Raw genomic sequence first — 23,649 nt, forward strand, 5'->3', positions numbered from 1 at the left:
AAATATCACTCATTTGGCGCATCTAAAGGAGGCGTCTGAAATGGGAAGAAATCTCTCCCTTTTCCTAGTGGCAGCAAATATTATCCCCCCAGTGAGTAATCCAAACTGGCCAGAAACCTTCTCTAAAGACTGCTCCCATTTTAACATAGAGCTCCATTTCAAAACAAGGCCCCTGGTGCAGAATCCCACCCAGGCCTGTCCATCCATTTGGGCTTAGAACCCCCTTTCAAGCAGTCAGTACGATTGTCTGCTCAGGGAAAGACATTACAGTATCAGTGGCTGTGACACCTCAACCAGGAGTCAAACCACTTGGGGAGTTTATATGCAGAGGTTAGGCCATACCCAGACCTATCAAACCAGAGTTTCCAAGAGTGAGGACCAAGAATGTGTTTATATCAAGGCCCCCAGGTTGAGAATAACAACTGAGAACCAATTCAAGAACATTTGTGGTACCTTCTTATACTCATTGAGCCCGTGTCTCAGGGGTCTAACAGCCCAAAGGATCTGAAACTAATTCGCATTCAGGGTTGAATGAGTAAAACACATTCATATAACATATTCACATTCACATTAAGCACAGGTTCCTGCATTTTAAATGGACTCTGCCCTAAAGAAATGGCAACCCACTCTAGTATTCTTGCCTGCAGAATTACATAGACAGAGGAGGCTGGTGGGCTATGGTCCACAGGGTCACAAAGAGTCAGACACAACTGAGAACATAAGCATGCCCTAAAGAAATGAATGACTTTTGAAGAGCGGCAACTCCAGTCCAGTAACAGGGTTCTGATAAGAACATAGATGGAGCACATAAACATCCAAGATATAGCTCAATTATATCAAGTTCAAATATCTTATTCCATAATCCCCCAAAGCATCTATAAATTAAAAGCCACAGGCCCCAGCATGGGATATAGAAAGTATCTTTACTATGCCCATAAAGTACCCTCTATTTACTAAAGTTCCATCAGTACTTTTTACTATGATCAAGACCACAGCAAAACAATAAAATGCAACCAAAAACAGTGGAATTTTGAAATGACTTTTTTTTCCCCAAATGAGGAATCCATCATGAATCAGGTACTGAAATTTGAAAACTAATACAGATTAATTCTTCCAGATGACCCTATGAAACAGGTTAAAATTTTCAAATTAATAGAAACTATAGCTGGGGCAATGTAGAAGGAGCAAGAAATATTTGGGGGCACTAATAAAAGCAAAGTGTCTGGCATCTGAGCCAGAAAGACTGAAGGGGCAGACACACAGGGGGACTGAGGGGAATGCTGATGCCTGGGGAAGACCTTCCTAGAGTTCCTATACATTCTCCACTGCCAATGTCATGATCAGAGTCGCAAGATACAGATGCTCATCCCTCCAATTTCTAGTTCGAGCTTTGCTAAAACCTGCCATGTGGGCAAAGCTACAGAGCTCTGGACAGCTGGGCCCTTGCAAGAGCGGCCCACTGACTAGCAGTTCACTCAGAAACCACAAGAGGCGTCCCAGGCTGGCTCAGTGGTAAAGAATCCACCAACAATGTAGAAGGTACAGGTTTGATGCCTGGGTTGGGAAGATCCCTTAGAGAAGAAAATGGCAACCCACTCTAATATTCATGGCCTGGGAAATCCCATGGCCAGAGGAGTCCAGCAGGCTACAGTTCAGAGGGTCACAAAAGAGTCAGACACAACTTAGTGGCTAAACAACAACAACAGAAATGAAGGGCCAAAAAATGGAGATGTGATGCATTACAGCCTCATTAGAAGACTTCCACAAAAATCACTGCATCTGATAAGGAATAATTAAAATTCTCCCATCCCCTTGCATAGGAAGATGGGGAAAGTCCTGTATAACCTGGGAAGAGGCCAAAGTGATTAGAAGGCTTGAGAGGCCTGGGAAGAAAGAAACAGGAGAAGATAAGATAAAATAAACAAGAGGGAAAGAAAGATAGAGACCAATGTTAGTATAAGTAAGACATTCATTTAACATATATTTATTGAACACTTTCTTCCTTTCTTAAATTCCAAATCCCTCATTCGAAGCCATCCAACTGCTGAGCTACCCCAAGCATGGTCTTCAACACACTCTCAGATACAACTCTTATTTTCGCCAGAGCTTTCCATTAATATACCCCATTTCCTATTCATGATTACCCCCATTTCTATGATTTTGCTCATTTTGCCTGAAATGCTTTCCTCTTTTCCTTTCACCAATTCAAATCCTAAACATTCTCCAAAATATCCAGCTGAAGCTGTACTCTTTGTGACATCTCACTGGATGTATATTACATTCCACACAAACACTTGATCTTTTTTGTGTTGAACTGTTCTGCTTCTGACTGGAATGACAAAGAACCCAGAGAGGTTGATTAATTAGGTGGAGATTTGATTTAAAATTAGAATGAGGAACTCATTTTCCTATAAAAATAATTATATATGATTTACTAGAATATGTTTTACTATATTAATAGTCAATTGAGATTCTAATTGCTACTGTAACACTTCATGGGAAATGTATTTTTAGTTCCCAACAACCAGTTTACAAATAATCTTTTCAAACAAAACACGTTTGTAAAGTAGATATTGCTTCTGTGAGGCAAAACAGAAAAGAATGATTAAAGAAGTGTAGAACATGAGTCATCTTAGGAACTGAGTAACAAGTGCTTTGAGGAAGAAAATTGCAGGACGGGTATTTTTTTTTTTTTTGCAATTAAAATACAAAGCTTCTTGACCTCTTAGCTCTTACAGGTAGTCAATCACAGTTGGTTTTAAGAATTTCTATCTCCTCTTCTACACTTGACTCTTCAACAGTTTAAGATCTCATTAAATTTTTGTTGATTAAGTCAGTACCAGGAGGTTATTCTGTTAAACAGTAACATTTAATAGAAAAACAGTAACTAGAAACATTGGTAAAAGCCTCCTTCGTAAATCATATGATGACCTTTCCTCAGAAGACACAGAGTGGGGCCCCTTCTTTCAGTTTTCTGAGCTCCCCTCGGGACTCTTGGGGTTTGTGGACCGTGTTCAGCAAATATTCTGAAATTGCCCAGCCACTGCTGGCCAAACCTGCTCTCTATCAGCAACACTTTCACTCCTGCCTTTTAGGGTTGCCTGTAACTGAGCGTAGACCTTGCCAGGAACACTCCTTGATTCATGGCATTTGGCTGGAAGTAGGAATAAAACCCAAATGAGTGTGGGCGATACTCTGAACTTGGAATAAACTATTCAGAACAGTTACGTGTTTACCAAGGTTCTCATTAAAATACCACACCCCTTAATATTACAAGAAGCCAATTTTTTCCTCAAAGCACATGTGCTGTAAGGTGAGAGGTGTTACTTCCTATTGTTTAGAAGGAACAATTACACCCATAATTTAATGGACTGTTTCATGGAGCGAGATAAGGTATTCCTGACTTGAATTAAGAAATATAATGAAGCAGGTCATTTGTGGTTTGAGTAAAAGCTTGGGATCACGGTGAGCTCCTGCTGTCAGTGGTAAAGCGCATACGCATAGCCTTTGGTAACTCGATGGTAAACATGGAGGATTCTTCTCCATCAGTTTGTTCCAGGGCCCCGTTCCTTCTAACAACAGCAAACCTTTCCAAGCAAACTTTGCAAGCCAGGCTTGCAGTTAAGGTTAAAATACTAGCTTCTCCCCTACCCAGATATATCACTTTGGGCAAGGTACTTAACTTTTCTAAGCCTTCATTTCCTCATCTGTAAACTGGCCACAATAATAATAATTTCCTTATAAGGCTTCTGTAAGAGCTTAACTACATTGTGCCTTAAAGATGGGGTGACTAGAATGAAGAAAGGGAACCTGGCATGGTGCTGGCTATTTCTTGGGTAATACTATTGGCATTAAGCACAGAGAAAATTAGTCATCTGCCTTATTCCATTTGCAAGTCACACAGCTTGTAATTTCACCCCCTCACCCTAAATGCTAACATAAAATACGGGTAGAGGCTCCATCATTTAATACAGTTTTCAGGCTAATTATTCTATTTCCATGTCCCAGATAAGTATGAACAGAATACTGTCCAACTTCATGACTGTCTTAACTCATTGTTTTCTTCTGGGTTCTCCACTAGCTTCCAGAAGAAATGAAAGCAAGGAGAGAGAGTAGAAAGAAGGGACAGGGAAGGGAGGAAGGCATGGGAGTGGGGAAGAAGGCATGGGAGAGCTAGGAGGAAACCTAAAGGTAGTTCCTTGACCTGGCTCAAAGAGGTTCGCAGAACAGACCATGCCAAGACTCTTAAATCTTACAATTCCTTTGTTTCCAAACAGAACTATGTCTGACACTAATCCTTCAAGACCAATGGGTGGTCTGTCTCAGACCTTAAGGATCCCTGAAAAGAGTCAAAGCCAGCAACCCCATTTCCCCTACTAAATGAAACTTCATTCCAACCTAGCAGCTACAAATCCCAACTTAGATATGCAATAGCAAGACTTTGTTTCAAATTTGCATCCACTGAAAAGATGTCTATGGTATGGAAGGAAAACAGAGAGAAAAGTAAGAAAGCTGGTTCCTTTGATTTGACAGAATACAGATCACTGGGGCTTCCCTGGTGGTGCTAGTGGTAAAGAATCCACCTGCCAGTGCAGGAGACGTAAGAGATGTGGGTTCAATCCCTGGATTGGCAAAATCCCCTGGAAAAGGGCCTGACAAACCACTCTAGCATTCTTACCTGAAGAATTCCCAAGGACAGAGGAGCCTGGAGGGCTACAGTCCATAGGGTTGCAAAGAGTTGGACTCTACTGAAGCGACTTAGCATGCACACACATACAGATCTTTGGCCATGGGCCCTTAGAAATCCAGGGGGGAAAAAAGAGAGAGAGAAAGTGGTGTTTCTCATCAGGGGCCCCGATATGGAAGATAACTATCAATAAAAGAAAAGCTGCCCCAGCTAGGATAAAGGAGGCCCTGATAGATCAAGACATTCCCCTTCCAAACATTTTCAAACCATTCCACAAGCAAAAAGGAAGACAAGTCAGCCACTTCCCCCATGGCATTTTGCCCCTGGCAGACTGAAACAAACAGCAGTATTGAGAATCTCTGGATTTTTGGTGAGAGCAGTTGATAAACCTGTGCAGTGGCCCTGTTTGCTGAAAGTAGGAAGCCTCACTACATGGTAAGAGTAGTCAACTGTGGTGATGGAGTTTGTAGACGCCTTGCTTCTGACTTCACCCATTTCTCAGTTCCAATCCTCACTTTGTCAGAATTTCAGCAATAGATGCTTTACTGATCCCTCTCCATCCAAATCAGTCCTCACCAACTCCAGAAGACACTGGCTTTCATCCAAAGGTAAACAACTCTCTGACTCACTTAAATTCTGGAAACATCTGTCTGACAAGGCCTCTTTGAAAACGTTGCCAAATTTTCCACATTGCCTTATTTGCCCACCACTCTATTTCACTGAGCATTCACTCTCGAGATTATTCACAATGCTCATGAGACCTCAGAGAGAACAGATCTGTTGCATGCTATGTGAAGAATGAACCATACTTGTTCTTAAGAAATAAAAACTCCTGAAAACAAACTGGCATTATATTTGACCATGTTATACCCTGCAGCTCAGCATTCCATTTCTATATATGTACCCAAGAGAAATCCACATATATACCAGGAGAGAATGTTTATAGCATTGAACAGTGTAATACCACAAAACTGGAAATAATCAAATACCTATCCACAGTAGGATGAATAAATAAATGGTAATATGTCAACATAATGAAATGTTGTATAGCAGAGAAAACAAACTACAACTACATTCAACAACAGAAAAATTTTAGTATCTTAATTTTGAGTGAAGAAGACAAATTCCAAAAGACTTCATGTAGTATTCTGCCCTTTATATAAAGTTTAAAAATTAATAAATAGTGGGATGGGGAGGGAGACAGGAAGGAGCTTCAGGAGGGGATATATGTCTACCTATGGCTTATTTATGTTGAGGTTTGACAGAAAACAGCAAAATTCTGTAAAGCAATTATCCTTCAATAAAAAATAAATTAATTTTAAAAATCAATAAAACTAAATAATACATTTTCATAAACCAAAAAAAAGGTAAGAAAATGCATCCAGGAATAGGAGAAAAAGACTGAATAAGGAAGAGTAGTTGATACAAGTTGTTAATTATGTTCTAGTTCTGGCATGCATGAGGGTTTTAATAGAAGTTCATATTATCATGCAATTAATTTTTTATAAAGGGTCATGTATACAGAAATGATAATACATAAAATTTAAAAAAGAAACAGTGGTTACTCCACAAGTATTCACTAAGCCATTGCATTGAGTATAAATCTAACAATAGCATCTTTGGAACAGTAGGAGAGAAGGTTACAAACCCCTGCAGGTTGCTTCCCCACTGTTTCTCTCACTGACTCGTTCAGAATTTATTCTTCACAATAAAATCAAACTACTGTTCAGGATGATGTTTCACACAGAGGGAAAAAAAAGTCCCAATAGTTCACAATCTCTTATTCATCTACAATTTTGTCAGCCTCCGACGCAGCAAAGTAAAAGACTGGCCTCTATCGTTATGTTTATTTTTCTGGTCTTGGGCAATGCTGAAGCAAATTTAACAGAATCTGATTATCACTCCATAAACCCCACAGTTCTTGCTTATCGCAGCAAATAAAATTCGCTTCTGTATATCTGCTTTCTGAGCTGTTGTGGCTACCCAAGACCCAAGGAGGCCTGCTCGTGTTTGGCCTGGTTTACAAAACCTAGCAGAGTAAGAGCAAAGTGAGCTAACTCAAAGGACAGCCACGTGAAGTCCCTTCTCTGAGAAGGGTGGTCTGGTTCTAAGTCATCCAGAGCCTGCCCTCTGCTCACTCCTATCTCAGAGGTCAGCAGTCATGATTCCTTACAGCTAAATGGAAGAGAATGGCTTAGGAAGAAATCTATTTCATTGAGCATTTTCAAATCACTCAAGAAAAACTAAAATTATCATTACTAAAATAATTGCCTGATTTAGGACTGTTGAGTCTGCTGTCTGCTGTTTGAAAAATGACCAAATGAACTGATTGTATTTCTTATACTATTTTAGTGCCAACATAGAAATTCTTGCACTCCTTCCCCCACTATGTTGAATATAATTAGTCTGTGAGCCAAACTTTTGCTCAGAAACCTGAGATCTTCTCTCAGTTAAACCCCATGTGAATAATATGAGCACCATTAATTTTCCATGTTACCAGTGGCAATACTTGCTATTTTGGAGCAAAGAAGCCCTGCTGGGAAAGTGAGCTTTCCGGAAGTCTGTGATTCATAAAAAAATGGGCAGAGATCCAGGTTGTCTGTACCTAAGAACTCCTTTTTCTGCCTTCATTCTGCAAAACAAGGACATTCCTATGTGCCACCTACTCATCAAGATGCTATGAGCATGAGCTGCCGGGGCTGTAAGATTCTTGAATGAAATTCCCTACAATGCAATGACAACTGACTTCTAGAATTCCTTTTGCAAACTCAGATGCCACATTTGTAACTTCAGTGTGAACTACATTAAGTCCTTGTCATTTATTACACATAGAACACATATTAAGCCACTTCTCTGAGGAATCCAAATGCAGCCAGTCAGACTACAGGCACACCTCATTATATCATGCTGAGCAGACACTGCATTTTTTCAAAAGTTGGAGTTTTGTGGCAACCCTGTATCAAGCAAGTCTTTTGGTGCCATTTTTTCAACATTTCTTTACTTCATGTCTCTATGTCACATTTTGGTAATTTTTGTAATTTTTCAAACTTTTAAGTTATTTTTATATTTGTTATGATGAGCTATGATTAGTAATCTTTGATGTCACTACTTTCATCATTTGAGGTGCCACAAACTGGCCCATATAAGACAGCAAATTTAACCCATTAATGTAGTGAAAAGCTGAGATAGACTGAAATATAGGCCTTTTGCTCCAAAGAGTAGCCAAGTTGTGCATGCAAAGGAGAAGTTCTTAAAGGAAACTAAACGTGCTACTCCAGTGAACACATGAATGATAAAAAAGTCAAACAGCCTTATGGCTGATATGAAGAAAGTTTTAGTGATCTGGATAGAAGATCAAACTAGCCACAACATTCTCTTAAACCAAACCAAACCAACTTCAATTCTAACTCTCTTCAATTCTATAAAGACAGAGGTGTGAGGAATTTGCAGAAGAAAAGTCTGAAGCTAGCAGAAGTTGGTTCATGAAGTTTAAGGGAAGAAGCCATCTCTATAACACAGAAGTGCAAAGTGAAGCAGCAAGTGCTGATGCAGAAGCTGCAGCAAGGAATCCAGGAGTTCTAAGATCATTTAGAAAGGTCACTGCACTAGACAACGGATTTTCAGTGTAGACCAAGCAGCCTTCCATTGGAAGAAGATGCCATACAGGATTTTCATAGCTGGAGAGAAGTCAATGCTTAGCTTCAAAGGACAGGCTGTCTCTTGCTAGGGGCTACTGCAGCTGGTGACTTTAAATTGAATACAATGCTTATTTCCCATTTTGAAAATCTTAGGTAGGTTTAGTCACTCAGTCATGTCCAACTCTTATGATGCCATGGACTGTAGCCCGCCAGGCTCCTCTGTCCATGCGGTTTCCTGGGCAAGAACACTGGATGGAGTGGGTTGCCATTTCCTTCTCCAGGGGAATCTTCCCAGCCAAGGAGTCAAACCCAGGTTTCCTGCTTTGCAGGGAGACTGGTTATTGACTGAGCCACAAGGGAAGCCCCACATAACTGTGTGTGTGTGTCTGTTAGTCACTTAATGGTGTCCAAATCCTAGGGCCCTTAAGAATTATGCTAAATCTACTTTATCTGTGCTCTATAAAGGAAACAAAGCCTGAATGACAGTGTATCTGTTTACAACATGGTTTACTGACTATTTTAACCCCACTGCTTAGACTCGCTGCTCAGAAATAAACTCCTTTTAAAATGATTTTGCTCATTAATGACACACCCAGTCACCCAAGAGCTCTGATGGAGATGGACAACAAAATTACAGGAAGAGATGGATATCCCTGATAACACAACATCCATTCTGCAACCATGAACCAAGGAGTAATTTTTAAGTCTTATTATTTAAGAAATATATTTTGTAAGGGTATAGCTGCCACAGACAGTGATTCCTCTGATGAATCTGAACAAAGTAAACTGAAAACCTTATGGAAAGGATTCACCATTCTTAAATGTCATTAAGAACATTTGTGATTTATGGAATAGGCAAAAATACCAACATTAACAGGAGTTTAGAAGAAGCTGATCTCTATCCTCATGGATGACTTTAAGGGGTTCAAGACTTCAGTGGAGGAAATAACACATTTTTGTGTGCTGGAAATAGCAAGAGAACTAGAATTAGAAATAGAGCCTGAAGATGTGACTGAATTACTGCAATATCATAATAAAACCTGAACAATGAGGAGTTGCTCCTTATAGATGAGCAAAAAGAAAGTGAAATGAAAAGTGAGATGAAATCTACTCCCAGTGATGATGCTGTGAAGATTGTTGAAATGACAACAAAGGGTTTAGAATATTACACAAACTTAGTTGATGAGAAAGCAGCAGCAAGGTTTGAAAGGATTGACCCCAATTTTGAAAAAAAAACTCAAGACTCAGATGTCCGCTAGCATTTTTTAGCAATAAATTATTTTTAAAGTAAGGTATGAACATTATTTTTTCAACTTACGGTATTAAAGACTTAATAGATTACAGTATAGTGTAAACCTAACTTTTATATGCACTGGGAAACAAAAAAAAATTATCACTTTCTTTATTGCAATGTTTTCTTTATTGAGTGGTCTGGAACAAAGCCCACAGTATCTTCAAGGTATTCCTGTATATTCTTGGCTCTGAGACATGAAAAGTTCTTACCGATCCTCCTGAGATTCTTCTTCTAAGGGATCCATTCATAGGTACAGTGGCCCTCTATTTTGGATTAGTATCTTGCTATAAATAGGTGGCTCAGTGGTAAAGAATCCACCTGCAATACAGGAAATGAGGGTTGGATCCCTAGCTCGAGAAGATCCCGTGGAGAAGGAGATGGCAACCCACTCCAGTATTCTTTTTTATTTATTTAATTGGAGGGTAATTACTATATAATATTGTGATGATTTTTGCCATACATCAATATGAATCGGCCATAGGTATACATGGACTTCCCCAATGGCTCAAGTGATAAAGAGTCCACCTACAAAACAAGAGATGCAGGAGACAGGGGTTTGATCCCTGGGTCAGGATGATCCCCTAGAGAAGGAAATGGCAACCCACTCCAGTATTCTTGCCTGGAAAATTCCATGGACAAGAGGAGCCTGGCAGGCCATAGGGTCCATAGGGTCAAAAAGAGTCAGATACCACCAGGCACACATTCATTCATTCAGTCATTCATAGGTATACATGTGTCCCCTCTATCCTGAACCCCTCTCCCACCTCCCTCCCCACTGTATCCCTTCAGGGGCAACCCATTCCAGTATCTTTCCTGGGAAACCCCATGGACAGTACAGCCTGGCAGGTGTCTCAAAGCTGAGACACTCTGGAGTATTTCTCACTATCTCTCTTCTAGGAGAAGAGGTGAATAACTGTATAAATGATTCCTCTGGATTGTATGACATAACTTCAGAGAGAAGTAGAGACAGGGAGAGATTTCCAACAAGATCCCAAATGACAAATCCTGAACAAGGGACTTCCCAAGAACAGCCTGAGAAACTGACTAGATTCCAAACTTCCAGCTGAGCAATATTAACTTTCCCTGGGCCTTGCATAAACCAGTGGTGAGGCCATGCCAAGGCAGCAGTGCCCTGGGCACAAAGGGTGAGGCAACAGCACAACTCTGCCGGGACAGAGGTCCTGACACAGGCCTGAGTGCCTTAGGACAAGGCAGGCCATGGTGTGTGATCACCCCGAGGTTACTTTACTATCTCTGGGGATGGGGTAAGAGGGGCAAACCTGCCGTGCAGCTCTGTCCTCTCCATCATAACATCCTTCCTCCCATCCAGGGTTCCCCACGGTCTCTCCTTATCCAACAAGACCCTCTTTCTTCCACCCAAAGGACACTCAGCTCGCCTATGGTACAAGAACCTCCTCTTTGCTTCACTAAAACTGCTACTCCTGTGCAAAGAAGGAAAGGGCAGGGGAACACTGGATTTTCACTGAGGGCCATTTTTGTTTGTTCTGCCACTACGTAAAACATTAGTTCTTGCCAGGGAAAGAAACAGTCTAGGGCGGGTCCCCAATCCCTGGGATGAGGACCAGTACCAGTCCATGGCCTGTTAGGAACCAGGCCGCACAGCAGGAGATGCGTGGCGGCGAGCAAGCACAGCCACATCTGCCACTCCCCATCACCCCCATTACCACCTGAACCATCTCCCCACCCCACACCCCCACCCTCGGATCCATGGAAAAACTGCCTTCCACGAAACTGGTCCTTGGTGCCAAAAAGGTTAAAGACCGCTGCTCTAAGGACTTCCCTGGAGGTCCAATGATTAAGAATCCACCTCCCATATGCAGAGGACACAGGTTCAATCCCTGCTCAGGTAACAAAATTCCCACATGCTTCCAGAGCAACTGAGCCTGTGCACTGCAGCCAAGAACAACATGGGGCAACGGAGACCCACCACACCCACAAATAAATATATATATTTTTTTAATAAAAGAAGAAGCAGTCTAGCTCCCCTTTGGACATGAGAGATTGCTAAGGTACAAACTCATAAACCGACTTCTGTGTTTTGATAGTTCTTCCAAAGCAATGCCTGAGAAACAAGCTCTACTCAGGCATGCCGCCTATCTCCCAGCCCCACCCTTGATTCCTCCAGGGGACCCAAATCAGCTCCAGGTGACACCAGTAAGAGACGTCCTCAGGTTTATCTCCCTAAAATCTGGCGGTTGAAGAGAAGATAATCTGAGGGTATCTTCTGGCTTCTAAAAGATTGATGGCTTGGAGTTTTGAACATTCACCACCCACCAAGCAGGCTTTCCAAGAGCTCCATAAGCAATCAGGAGTGGAATGCAGCTGGAAGAGAACAAATTAATCAAGGCTAGTGGGAACCTGCTTGAGAAATGGATCAACGAGCTTTCCAGAAGTTTGTCAGACTGGGGCAATCAATATACCAGCCCAAACAGAACACCATTGCAGTATTGACGATATTTTCTGAGACAAGCTATCTGAGAGCTAACTTTGTTTGTGACCCTTACAGAATTGCCTCGTGGTTACCACAGTTTTTATGGGTCCACTTAAACATAAATCAATCACACTAGTTGCTAGTCACAGCTCAGTCTATGTTCCCAAGTGTGCTGAGTGCCTGACACCATTGTGCAGATAAAACTGCAAAATCCACTCTCTTGGCCCTACTTGGAGTGTAGAGAAAATCAGATCTTTTTCTTTTTTTTTTTTTTTTGGCTTGATGCCTCCCATAAGCAATTCCATATATTTCCTTAAGCCCTAAATGTCATGTAGGATATTAAATGGAGTTGCTTCTGAAATGTAAACATGTATTTCTCAATTCTCTGTTCAAATCAAGCTTTTGATGGAGGGCAAGATAACCCCAAGCTGACTCTGTTGGTCTTCAGATCTGCAGGTGAGAATCTATCTTGATACATTAACTCCCAGAGTTAATGGGAGATTCACCCAGCCTTAGGGAGTTGAAGGGCATTTCACCCTAAGTTTTGAAGGCAAAGATTAAAAAAAAAAAAAAAAACTGAAAGGAAATGCATAGCATTTCCTCTGTGCATGTTAAGACCTTAAGAAATATACAGTGAAATACATTATTTTACAAATATACAGTCTCCCTGTCTGGCATGACACAGACAAGGGGAAATGTGGCTTATTTATTTCTGCCCCCTGTAAATCCCTTATTTCCTTTCCTGAAAATACTCCATGACATACCAGCTGTGACCCAGCCTCTGATGTGTGTGTATATTTCAACTGCATGTTGATGGTATTAAGAATCGAAGCATCCCTAAATCCACCTCACAGGAAGCCAGTCCATAGCTGCTAACATTAGATTACATTCTAATTATTTACTCTACATCCCTCTTCACACCATTATTCCAAGACCAACAGATCAGGGTTTTTCACTGAATACAATGCACTGTTCCTCCATATTCTAGAGCTACATTTAGCGTCTCCCTGGATAGAGAGACCAATCACAGGACAAAATGGAAAACCACACTCTGCTCACTGGTACAATGAGCAGGTCTCTTCCTATTTCAGTCACAAAGTCATTTCCCGGATGTACCACATAAATAGCCCCTTTACCACTGATCAATATGGATGAAGCCCAAACTACTGACTTTATGCAAAACATAAAAATACATCATCCTTTCTCAAAAAAATAAGTAAATAAATAAAATCAAGTGAACCAATCACTTCTCTCTTTCTTTGTGAAAGCAGCCACTTCTCTAGTTTGATCCTATCTGGCTAGAATTTACTCCCAGCCTACCCACATGAGGACCAAACAGGAGACTTCCCATGGAAACAAGAAATTGAAGTTTGAGATGCAAAAGAAATGAGTTTCAGGAAGGCAAAGAAATAACAATGACCCAGGAAAACAACTGCCTACTTACCTTCTCCCTAGAAAAGGGTTGCAGAAAATTTTCTGATGATAGACCAGCCACACAAGCTAGTGTGGGAGACAGCAAGACAACCCAGATGAACTACAGGAGAGAAGGGTGGCTAAGGCGTTATAGGATATGGCTGACTTTTTTTTAACTACCTGCAATCAGAGGTTCATGCTCAGTTTTTGGTTGGGGCCAGTGATAGGCTGTTTAAGTACTGGTCTTGCCACCTGTAAACACTCTGGCAGATCAGTGAAGACACCTGGCAAGTATTCTGTCTCTAACTGTGAGGTTGAGCTCCCAATTAACCATCACCTTTCACTCAGTTAAGCACTCAGTGAGGATTTACTGATAGTGATAGCTAACATTTACGGAGCTCCTATTATATTCCAGATCCTCTTCTAAGAACGTTTAAAACATTATTTCTAATAATTATCAATCAGCTCCAAAAGAACCTATTTGTGATAGTTAATTTTGTCACTGGCAAAGCCCATTAACAAGTCCTAGGAAATAAAGATAGAAGCTGGGTAATAAAATAGTGGAACCTTTCTTTCTTTTCTTTTTTTTTTAATTTCCTTTTATTTAAAAAAAATTTTTAACTTTACAATATTGTGTGGGTTTTGCCATATATCAAAATGAATCCACCACAGGTATACATGTGTTCCCCATTGTGCTCCGTCTAGTTTCATTTGCTGATAAAGTCAGAGTGCAGAGACCTTAACCCTACACTTTAGACCAGAGTTTACGGTGCTAAACGGCTGCAAGGGCACCTCAGCTCTGTGGGGATGTGTGCAGAAGTTACAGTCAATTCAAGATGGCGGCACCCGGTACTGGAGCCTGAGCAGCACGCATGCGCCTACCCAGTGAGAACTCCACCCTCTTCCCCTGACAAGACCCACCCTCTGCGCCGCCCCTCCGCCGCCCCAGCCAGTCGCAGTGTGCGGGCTTCTCATTGCAGTGGCTTCTCTTGCTGAGGAGCACAGGCTCTAGAGCACTCGGGCTTTAGTAGTTGTAACACATGGGCTCAGTAGTTGCAGTTCCTGGGTTCTAGAGCACAGGCTCAACAGTTGTGGTGCCCAGGCTTGATTGCCCCATGGCATGTGGGATCTTCCCAGATCAAGGATGGAATCCGTGTCTCCTGCATTGGCACGTGGCTTCTTTACCACTGAACCACCAGGGAAGCCCTAAAGCTTTCTGATTGGCGCAAACCACCCAGCAGGAGGACGCTTACTGGAGCCTGACTAGAAAGAGTAACAATTTTATGTGCTCAGGTTAGTTATTTCTGGGTATGTCTGTAAGGGTGTTTGGGGTGAGATTTGTATTTGAATTGGTGGACTCAGTAAAGTAGCTTGCCCTCTGCAATGTGGGTGGTCATTCTTCAATCCACTGAGGGCCTGAATAAAATAAAAGGTGGGGAAGGAGGAATTTGCCCCTTTTTTCCCCGCCTCACTGGTTAAGCTGGAACATATCTAATCTTCTCCAGTCCTTGGCCTGGGATTTACACCACCAGCTCCCCTGGTTCTCAGGCTTTCACACTTGGACTGAATTATACCACTAACTTGCCTAGGTCTCCAGCTTGCCGACAGCAGGTCATGGGACTTCTCAGCCTCCATGATCACATAATCCAATCCCTTATAATAAAGCTCTCTCGCTCGTGCTCTCTCTCTCTCTCTCTCTTTATATATATATATATATATGTCTCACAGCCTGGCAAGATATATATGTATCTTGCCAGACTGCGTATTCCAAAACCCATCCATGCTCTTTCCAAGGCACCAACAAATGTCCACAACAGTAAAGTGCGCTGAGCTAACCGGAATTTCCAGGCTAATAAAAAATGAGGCAAGCCAAAAGTTCAAATCTGGATAAAATGTAAAGTTTATTCCTTTCAGTAAAATGGAAAGTCGGACTCAGAATCAACAGCTGCTAAAACACTTATCATTAAGTATCCCGGCCTTAGCTCACAAAAGTCAACAAGCCAGAAATTAAAGTGCAAGCACATTTATCTCCAGAATTTAACACAGAAGACAGTAGAATAAGCTTCTAAATATTTTAAGCCCTAGGTTCGGACTAAGGAGACCTGGTAGTGATTCGTATATCTGTTGGTAAGTGATTGTGTGTGTCCCTAAGCAAGTTGCTTGACTGTCCTGGTCTCAGTTTTCACCTACAAAAAGAAGAGATTTGATTCTACAAGATGTCTGAGTTCCCATCTTGACCTAAGGCTAATATTTTTTAGAACTGATACTAATTCACCTCATGACATTCTGGAGAGGCATGACCCATTTTACAAAGATTCAGAAATAGAGATTCAGAAAAGTTAGCTGTCTTAGCACGTCATCACAGAGCTGAGGATTAATGTCTCTTTCTCCTGCATCACCAAACCCTCCTTCTTCCCCATCCTGCCTGGGATCCTTCGTTGACAGGGGCTCAGGTGTGACAGAAGGAAAGCAGAATACTCCTTTCTGCCCTTCCTAATGCTGGCCACCATCCCTCACTATCTACTGTCTCGAGGGTGGAGAAAGCACCATGTCCCTAACTCACCCCATGCTGGCAATCATCCCTTGATGGAGGGGGCAGAAGGGTTGTGATTTAGTTCCCATCTATTAATATTTGTGTGGATGTAATTACCAGTAGACTCACCAGTCATCTAGACCCCCAAAAAGGGTCTGTTGTTGAGAGTCAGCACTTTGCCTGCGTGTTTACTGACACCTCAGCACAACCTCACAGTCTCTCCTTTGGCCACTTGCTTCCCACTCATTCCAGTCAGCGGGGCCCAAAACCAAACCATACTGTTCTTCTGTACAAAGATGTCGTTGAGTCAAAATTCAAAACACAAGCTTAGCATGTTACATGAAGGGTTTTTTAGCCAACCTTATGCTAAATCACTTGGGTTTGGCTGTCTCTCTCTCTACACATCACACACTCATACCTCCCTGCCAATTCCAGAGAACTCTAGTTTTCCCTACCTCCAAATTTTCAGCAGTGTGCATTTAAGAGCCCTTTTCCCCTTGTTTATTTCTTCTTTCATCACCTCAAGGTATTTCATTCCTAAATACCTTGTTTTTCCATTCCATATTTTCTCACTCTTATTTGCCAGTTATGTTCATTCCTTCCTCCACATTTATTATTTTCCCTTCCTCTGGCCAAAAACAAAACAAAAAAACCCACAGGAGGGAAAAAAAGACTTCCTATTTTAGTGCTTTAAGGAGTGCTACACTGTTCTTTCTCTCTTTATCTGCATTTTGCATCACTGGCTCTGAAGACAAGGGACCCTTTTTGCCATCTTGGGATTTACAAAGAGTATTTTTTAAGTACCCACTAAGACACCTGCATGTATTGGGTGCTCTGTGCATGCTTTCCCATTAAATCCTCACAACCACCTTATGAAATGGCTCTTTCCCTAAAACAGTGCCTCTCAGACTCTAATGTGCATATAAATCATCTTGGATTCTGATTTGAAGGTTTTGGACGAGGCCTGAGAATCTACATTTCTTGCAAGTTCCTAGGTGATGCTGAAGATGCATGTCTGTGGACCACACTGCAGGTTTGACAGAAGTGTTATGTGAGACACTGATGTGAAGATTCTTCCTCCCAGGAGCATTTTGGTCCCTAGTATCGAGCACTACCCTCCTCCCACCATCCTCTCTTAAAATTCAAACATTCCTTGAAAGGTTAACAAATTCATTGTGAACAGGGAATTGGTGACCATTTCAAAATGCACATCCTAAGAGCAATGAAACACAGAAAAAGAAACCAAAATGGGAAGGGACACAGGAGAGGCAAAAGTTGTTGAAGATGAAAGTGATCCAGCAAGAGACTAACATGACAGGATAAGTCTTCAAGAAAGATATCTGCAAAGAAGATGTCTGTCCCCCCTTATCACAGGCACAGGAGGTGAGATACAGCCTGCCATCATGGCACTCACTGAACTTTCTCTCAAAGACCTTTTATAGAGTACCTACTGGCATGAGTGTAATTGAGGTTCTCTCTCTCACTTTGTCTCTCTCTCTCTTTTTATATATATATATATATATATATATATACATACACACTTTCTCATCAAATGCTCACAACCACCTTTTGAAATTACTAGTTATCACTCTCAATTTTATAGATGAACAGAACTAGAGCTCAAGGAAACTGCTTAACTTTTCCCAAGGTAAGTACCAATTTTCATGAATAGCATTCAACCCATCACTTCCCACTGCAAGGATAGGTCTCTATGATCACACAAGCTACCAAAACACTGGGGAAAAAATATAGGATCCTACTAGAGTTCCAGAGATAGAGATGAGTTTCTGTCTTTGATAAAGTTTTTTGGGGGGTGGTGGGGGAGAAGAATGTATGACCCAGAAGAGAATGAATCTGTTTATGTTACTCATGGCTTTGGATGCAAAGGGAGAATAAGAATCTCTAGAAATACTGCTTTGAGTAGGGTCAGGGTGGTGTGTAGCAAAACCCTTCTGCAGCATTGTTATTTGGTGCACCTCTGATCTTTTTTTACGAGGTGGGAATCCTTGAGAGCAGAGAGAATTTCTGAGACCAGCCTGTCTCTGAAGAAGGAACAGTGCTCAGTCCCCATGTTTCACTACATCCTTTCCCACCTCCGTCTGGCCTCCTGAGATCTGGCTACCACAAATTACCATAATTATATCATTGGGATTCCCTGGTAGCTCAGATGGTAAAGAATTTGCCTGCAATGCAGGAGACTGGGTTTGATCCCTGCTTCAGAAAGATCTCCTGGAGAAAGAAATGGCAACCCACTCCAGTATTCCTGCCTGGAAAACTCTATGGACAGAGGAGCCTGGCAAGCTACAGTCCATAGGGTCACAAAGAGCCAGACATGATATTATATCAGCTTCTCCCCAACTGTTGGGTCCATCTTCTCAGTCTTCTAATAAACTCTTGGTATTCAACTTTTTGAATGAATCAATTCTTTGAATGAATCAGTTCTACAGTCCTAGTTCCTCGTCCTTTCCTCTGTGTCCCACCCATTTCCTTCACCACCAGTTTCCTGAGAGAAGCACCTTCGTTCCTTGCCTGAAGTGCTCACTACAACTGAAGTGCTTGTAGTCACTGTTTGCAGTCCCATTGCTCTCCTAAAACTATTTCCCTCTGTGGTCACCTGGAGCCATGTAATTACCTTCTCTCTGACTATTCTATCTCATGCCTGGTCCTTCTCAATTCTTCTTAATACCGTTGCCTACCTGCTTCATCTGGAAAAGCTCCCTCTGACTTTGAAAATGCAATAGTGCCTCATTCTGTTCCAGCCTTTCTGATCTTCCTCTGACTGCCTTGAAGATTCTTTCTCCTCTTCTCACCGCTAAATGTGAATGGCCTCAGACTTGTCATTGCTCCATTCCCATTTCCCCTGGCATTCCCTCCTTTGATGATCTCCTCTCCTGCTGTTGCTTCAATTATCATATTTTGGATAGATGACTTCTTGGCTCTAGACTCACATTTCCATCTGGCAACTGAGCATTTCCACCTACTATTTTCTAAGTAACAATTCTATCTCAAACTAATAGTCTTTCCCCAGATTTTTCTATTGCTATTAAGGATATCACTATTTTCCCATTCATCTAGAGTTAATTTTTGTCATCTCACAATTCTTAGTCCTTAAGATCTAAGAGATGGCCAAATACTATAGATTCTCAATGAGAGATTCTCACATTCTCTTCCCTTCTTCTTATTCCTACTACTACCATCAGAGCTCAAATTCTTGGTGGACACTAAATCTTCTGCCTCTTTTCCGTTCTCACTGTCGCTATTTCAGTAATCTCCCAGTGTCTTCTTTCATGTCCCCCCACTTCCCATCCCTACAAAGTCTTTTTGCCAGATAAATCTTCCAAAGATAGAGCTCTGGTCATGTCACTTCCTAAAACTTCCAGTTCCTAACTGCTCAAATACTGAAGTCCATTCATTATCTATATCTTGTTATACAACCACCAAACCAAATTGCTCTCTGTTCCATGACTATCCACCATGCTTATCCTCTTCGAAGTGCCTACTCACGGCTTCTCTGTCTGAAATGTCCTCCCCAACATCAAACTTAGTTCCTTGGTTTTCCACACTAATCAGAAGCAATCTGTTTTCTCCAGGCTTTGAGTCTCCAGAACCACTAGCTAAATATCTTTAATAATTTGTTCCTCAAGTTACTTATAATATTCTGTACAATAACATGTAATAAAACATGCGTACCCACCTGAGAATCTAGGAACAAAGATAAGAATACATCCAAGTAGCTATGGTCAAAGAGGTCCCATGATAACCAAAACATCTCAGTTCTTTTCTCCATTGGTGATCACAGAGTCAGAAACCCATGAATGTATGTACAGAGGGACAGAAGGGAGTCACACGAACTTTTATTGACAACAGTAGTAAAATATTACTTGTTAACTAATCAAAAATATTTAGTCTTGGAAATACTATAAAAGCAGCTCCTAAAGCAGTTCCATCAAATTAATCTAAATAGAAGCACACAAGGGTCTTATTCTAATTATTAATAAATGCTAATCAAATCAGTGAGAAGCTGTATTTAAGAGACTAACTAGAGATTCTCAAATCATACCATTCAGCAGAATCCCCAGGAAATTTTTGAATAACTCAGAATCCTAGTCCTCCAAACTGAATTCAAAGGAACCAAAACTTCTAATATTGGTCTGTAAATGGGGTTATCTCTCTTAAATAGCCATGCATAGGGGTGGGGGTTGTGGGGAGGGAAAGATGGAGGGGAGGGGGAAGTCAATAACCATCCAATAAATAAACTGAGTTCCAGTACAAAAAAAAAGAAATAGCCATCTAGTTCTTCAAACTTTATGATTCTGGGGAGCTCAGAACAGTTCAACAATGGAAAATGAGTGTTTAACCAGTTACCTGTGGTGTATGAGTGTGAATAGCTACCCTTTCTTAACCATATCAGAAAGTCTTGGGGGTTTTTTCCTCTGCAATTTCAAGTAGAATGGGTTCAGATGTCTTCTCTCCTCAGGAAGAAAGTACAGCCTCGTGAGTCTCTGGGATCCAATAAAGTGGGTCTCTTGGAGCCATTTAATCCCCCAAAGCCCTTGATCTAAGAAAGCAACTCAATAAATCCCATTTTTCCACCAAGTTTCCATGACCTAGCCATCTGCTTGCAGAGAAATAAACTAAGTTTCCATACCCTGAACCAACCAATTTCTTCCCAACCTCTCATAACCTGGCAAGCACTAAGAGCACAAATGAGAAGAACATTCACAACTCTGATCATTTCCTCCATCACATCATACAAAGAACGTGCAGAGTTCTTGGCACAGACTTTCCCAACAAATGATGCAATGCAATCAGCACCCACTTACCTTCTCATATGATTTGAGCAAAATACTGATGTATTTCCCTCACATTGCAGGTGCCCCATTATGTGACCACTGGACCCAGCTTTTCTACAATGAGACTACCTGAATGTCTTACTGGTGACCACTTAAGCTCTTCTGATTCGTGCTGGCTAATTTTATAGGACCGTTTTTACTAAATATTTCCAACACACTATATCCTGTTGTTTAGAAGACCATATTTTAGAAGACTCAAATCTTGGTTTTTTATTAGGTCACTATCTACACCCTTCTCAGAGAAGGCAATGGCACCCCACTCCAGTACTCTTGTCTGGAAAATCCCATGGATGGAGGAGCCTGGTGGGCTACAGTCCATGGGGTCGCCACGAGTCGGACACTGAGCGACTTCACTTTCACTTTTCACTTTCCTGCATTGGAGAAGGAAATGGCAACCCACTCCAGTGTTCTTGCCTGGAGAATCCCAGGGACGGGGGAGCCTGGTGGGCTGCCGTCTATGGGGTCACACACAGTCGGACATGACTGAAGCGACTTAGCAGCAGCAGCAGCAGCATCTACACCCTTCTACCTCATACACTGCAAACATCTCTCAGAGAATAAATGGTATTCTCCTCTTATGGGATATCTTTTCCTAGAAGTTCCACCATAGATGAAACCATCATCCATTCGTAAAATATGTATACTGTGCGTATGTGTGCTCAGTCACGTCCAACTCTTTGTGACCCCATAGACTGTAGGCTACTCTGTCCGTGGAATTTTCCAGGCAAGAATACTGGAGTGGTTTGCCATTTCCTTCTCCAGGGGAATTTCCTGCCCCAGGGATCAAACCCACATCTCTTGTGTTTCCTGCACTGGCAGGTGGATTCTTTACCACTAGCACCACCTGAGAAGCCCAAAGATACAATAGATTCTAACTCATTCCCTCAATTAATGGACAGAAATGGCCATCCTCTCTTATTCTAATAATAGCACTGTATTTTTCTTTGGAAGGTTATTTGTTCTGAATTATTAGTTGTTGTTGTCCTTACGGTCTCTTGACATGATCCAAGCCAGGTCTATAGAAGTAATCATCTAAAATTGGGGAAAATGGGAAGGTGGGACTCTCTTTCCATTGGGTTAATAAGCAAAAGATATGAGCCAGGAGCAGCTAGCTAGTGACCATCTCAACACCCACAGAACAGCCTATCTGAGAATACAAGTAACACTGAAGAAAGAAGCGAAATGTCAGATTTAGATAATATCATATGTGTCCCTGGTTACAAATACCAACATATGCCTTTTCTGTTTAAGTTAACTTGAACAGGGTTTCTGTCAGTTATAAATGAAAATGTCCTAGCTGACATTGGACTTAGAAAATGATAGTGATAATAATAGATAACATTCACCCAGCATTACTCTATACCAGGCACTGTTGCAAGGGCTTTCCATATATTAACCCATATAATCTTCACAAGCTTATGCAATAGGTGTTGTTAATATCATCATCATTTCCACTTTACAAATGAGGAAACCAAGATAAAAAGCTTCCTCGAGGCCACTCAGCTAACAAGTGATGAAGACAGGATTCAAACATAAACAGTCTGACTCCAGAGTCAGTGCTGTGAATGAGGGCTGCTCAAAGAGTGACCCAAAGACACTTTTGGTCTATAAACTATTAATGATCTGCAAGGAGAAATGGAAAGTACATGTATAGAAACCTAGTAAGTTCACGTTGCTGCAACATTCTGTATTTATGAAAAGTATTGGTCTATAATGGACTGCCAATTTTTTTTTTAATGTATCCTTCACCACAGAGTTTGAAAAGCATTATTTAGCTTGTAGGATCAGCACTGTGATCTAGATATAAATCACAGCCTTTCTTCAAATGCTCTTAAGTTTCTATAATGTCAGTGTCACTTGGCAATCTTTAACTGTGTTACTTCTTGACTCAATTCCAACATTTCAAAACAGTTAATTGAGATATTTTAATTTTCAAGACTCTGGATTAGAATGGGATCTGGAGTTCTCAATGGACCTTTTGAGATGCTAACGTATTGAGTTAAAGCTACCTAGCACTAAGGAGCTTGGCAATGGTCTTTCCAGTGAAACCTGCCCTAAAGAGACAAAGTAAAGATAAAGGGAATCATAATCTCAGTCAAGGAAGAAGTCAGAAGGTCAGTCCTAGGAAATGAATGATACCACAAAGTTGGAAGAGGGGCAACAAGGCACAGAAGCAAGCTGCGACCCTGCAGAGCTTTCCTATGCATCCTACTTTGAGAAATACACTCCCCTTCTGTGCCCTTGCACAAAGAAACAGTGCCTGGCATAAAGTGTGTCAGTCACTCAGTTGTGTCCGACTCTTTGCAACCCCATGAACTACAGCCAATCAGGCTCTTCTGTCCATGAAATTCTCCAGGCAAGAATACTGGAGTGGGTTGTCATTCCCTTCACTAGGGGATCTTCCAGACCCACGGATTGAACCTGGGTCTTCTACATCGTAGGCAGGTTACTTACCATCTGAGCCACCAGGGAAGCCCCCTAGGACATAAGTTTAGCCTGGAACAAAAAAAAAAAGTTTTTCTTGAACAGACACTTCACAAGTGGACAATAAGCCCATGGAAGAAACTGACATTGTTAGTCATCAGGCAAATGTAAAAAAAAAAAAAAAAAAAAACAGCAAGATACCACTTCACCACCAGCAGAATGGCTAAAATTAAGATAACACACAGCAAATGTTGATAAGGATGTTGAACAACTGCAACTGTCATACACAGCTGGCAGGAATGGAAAGGAGTTGGCAGCTTCTTATAAAGTTAAAGTGTACCTATCCTCTGACCCA

The sequence above is a fragment of the Bos mutus genome, chromosome 10 (genome assembly GCF_027580195.1).
Source record: "Bos mutus isolate GX-2022 chromosome 10, NWIPB_WYAK_1.1, whole genome shotgun sequence".
NCBI classification, from domain to species: Eukaryota; Metazoa; Chordata; class Mammalia; order Artiodactyla; family Bovidae; genus Bos; species Bos mutus.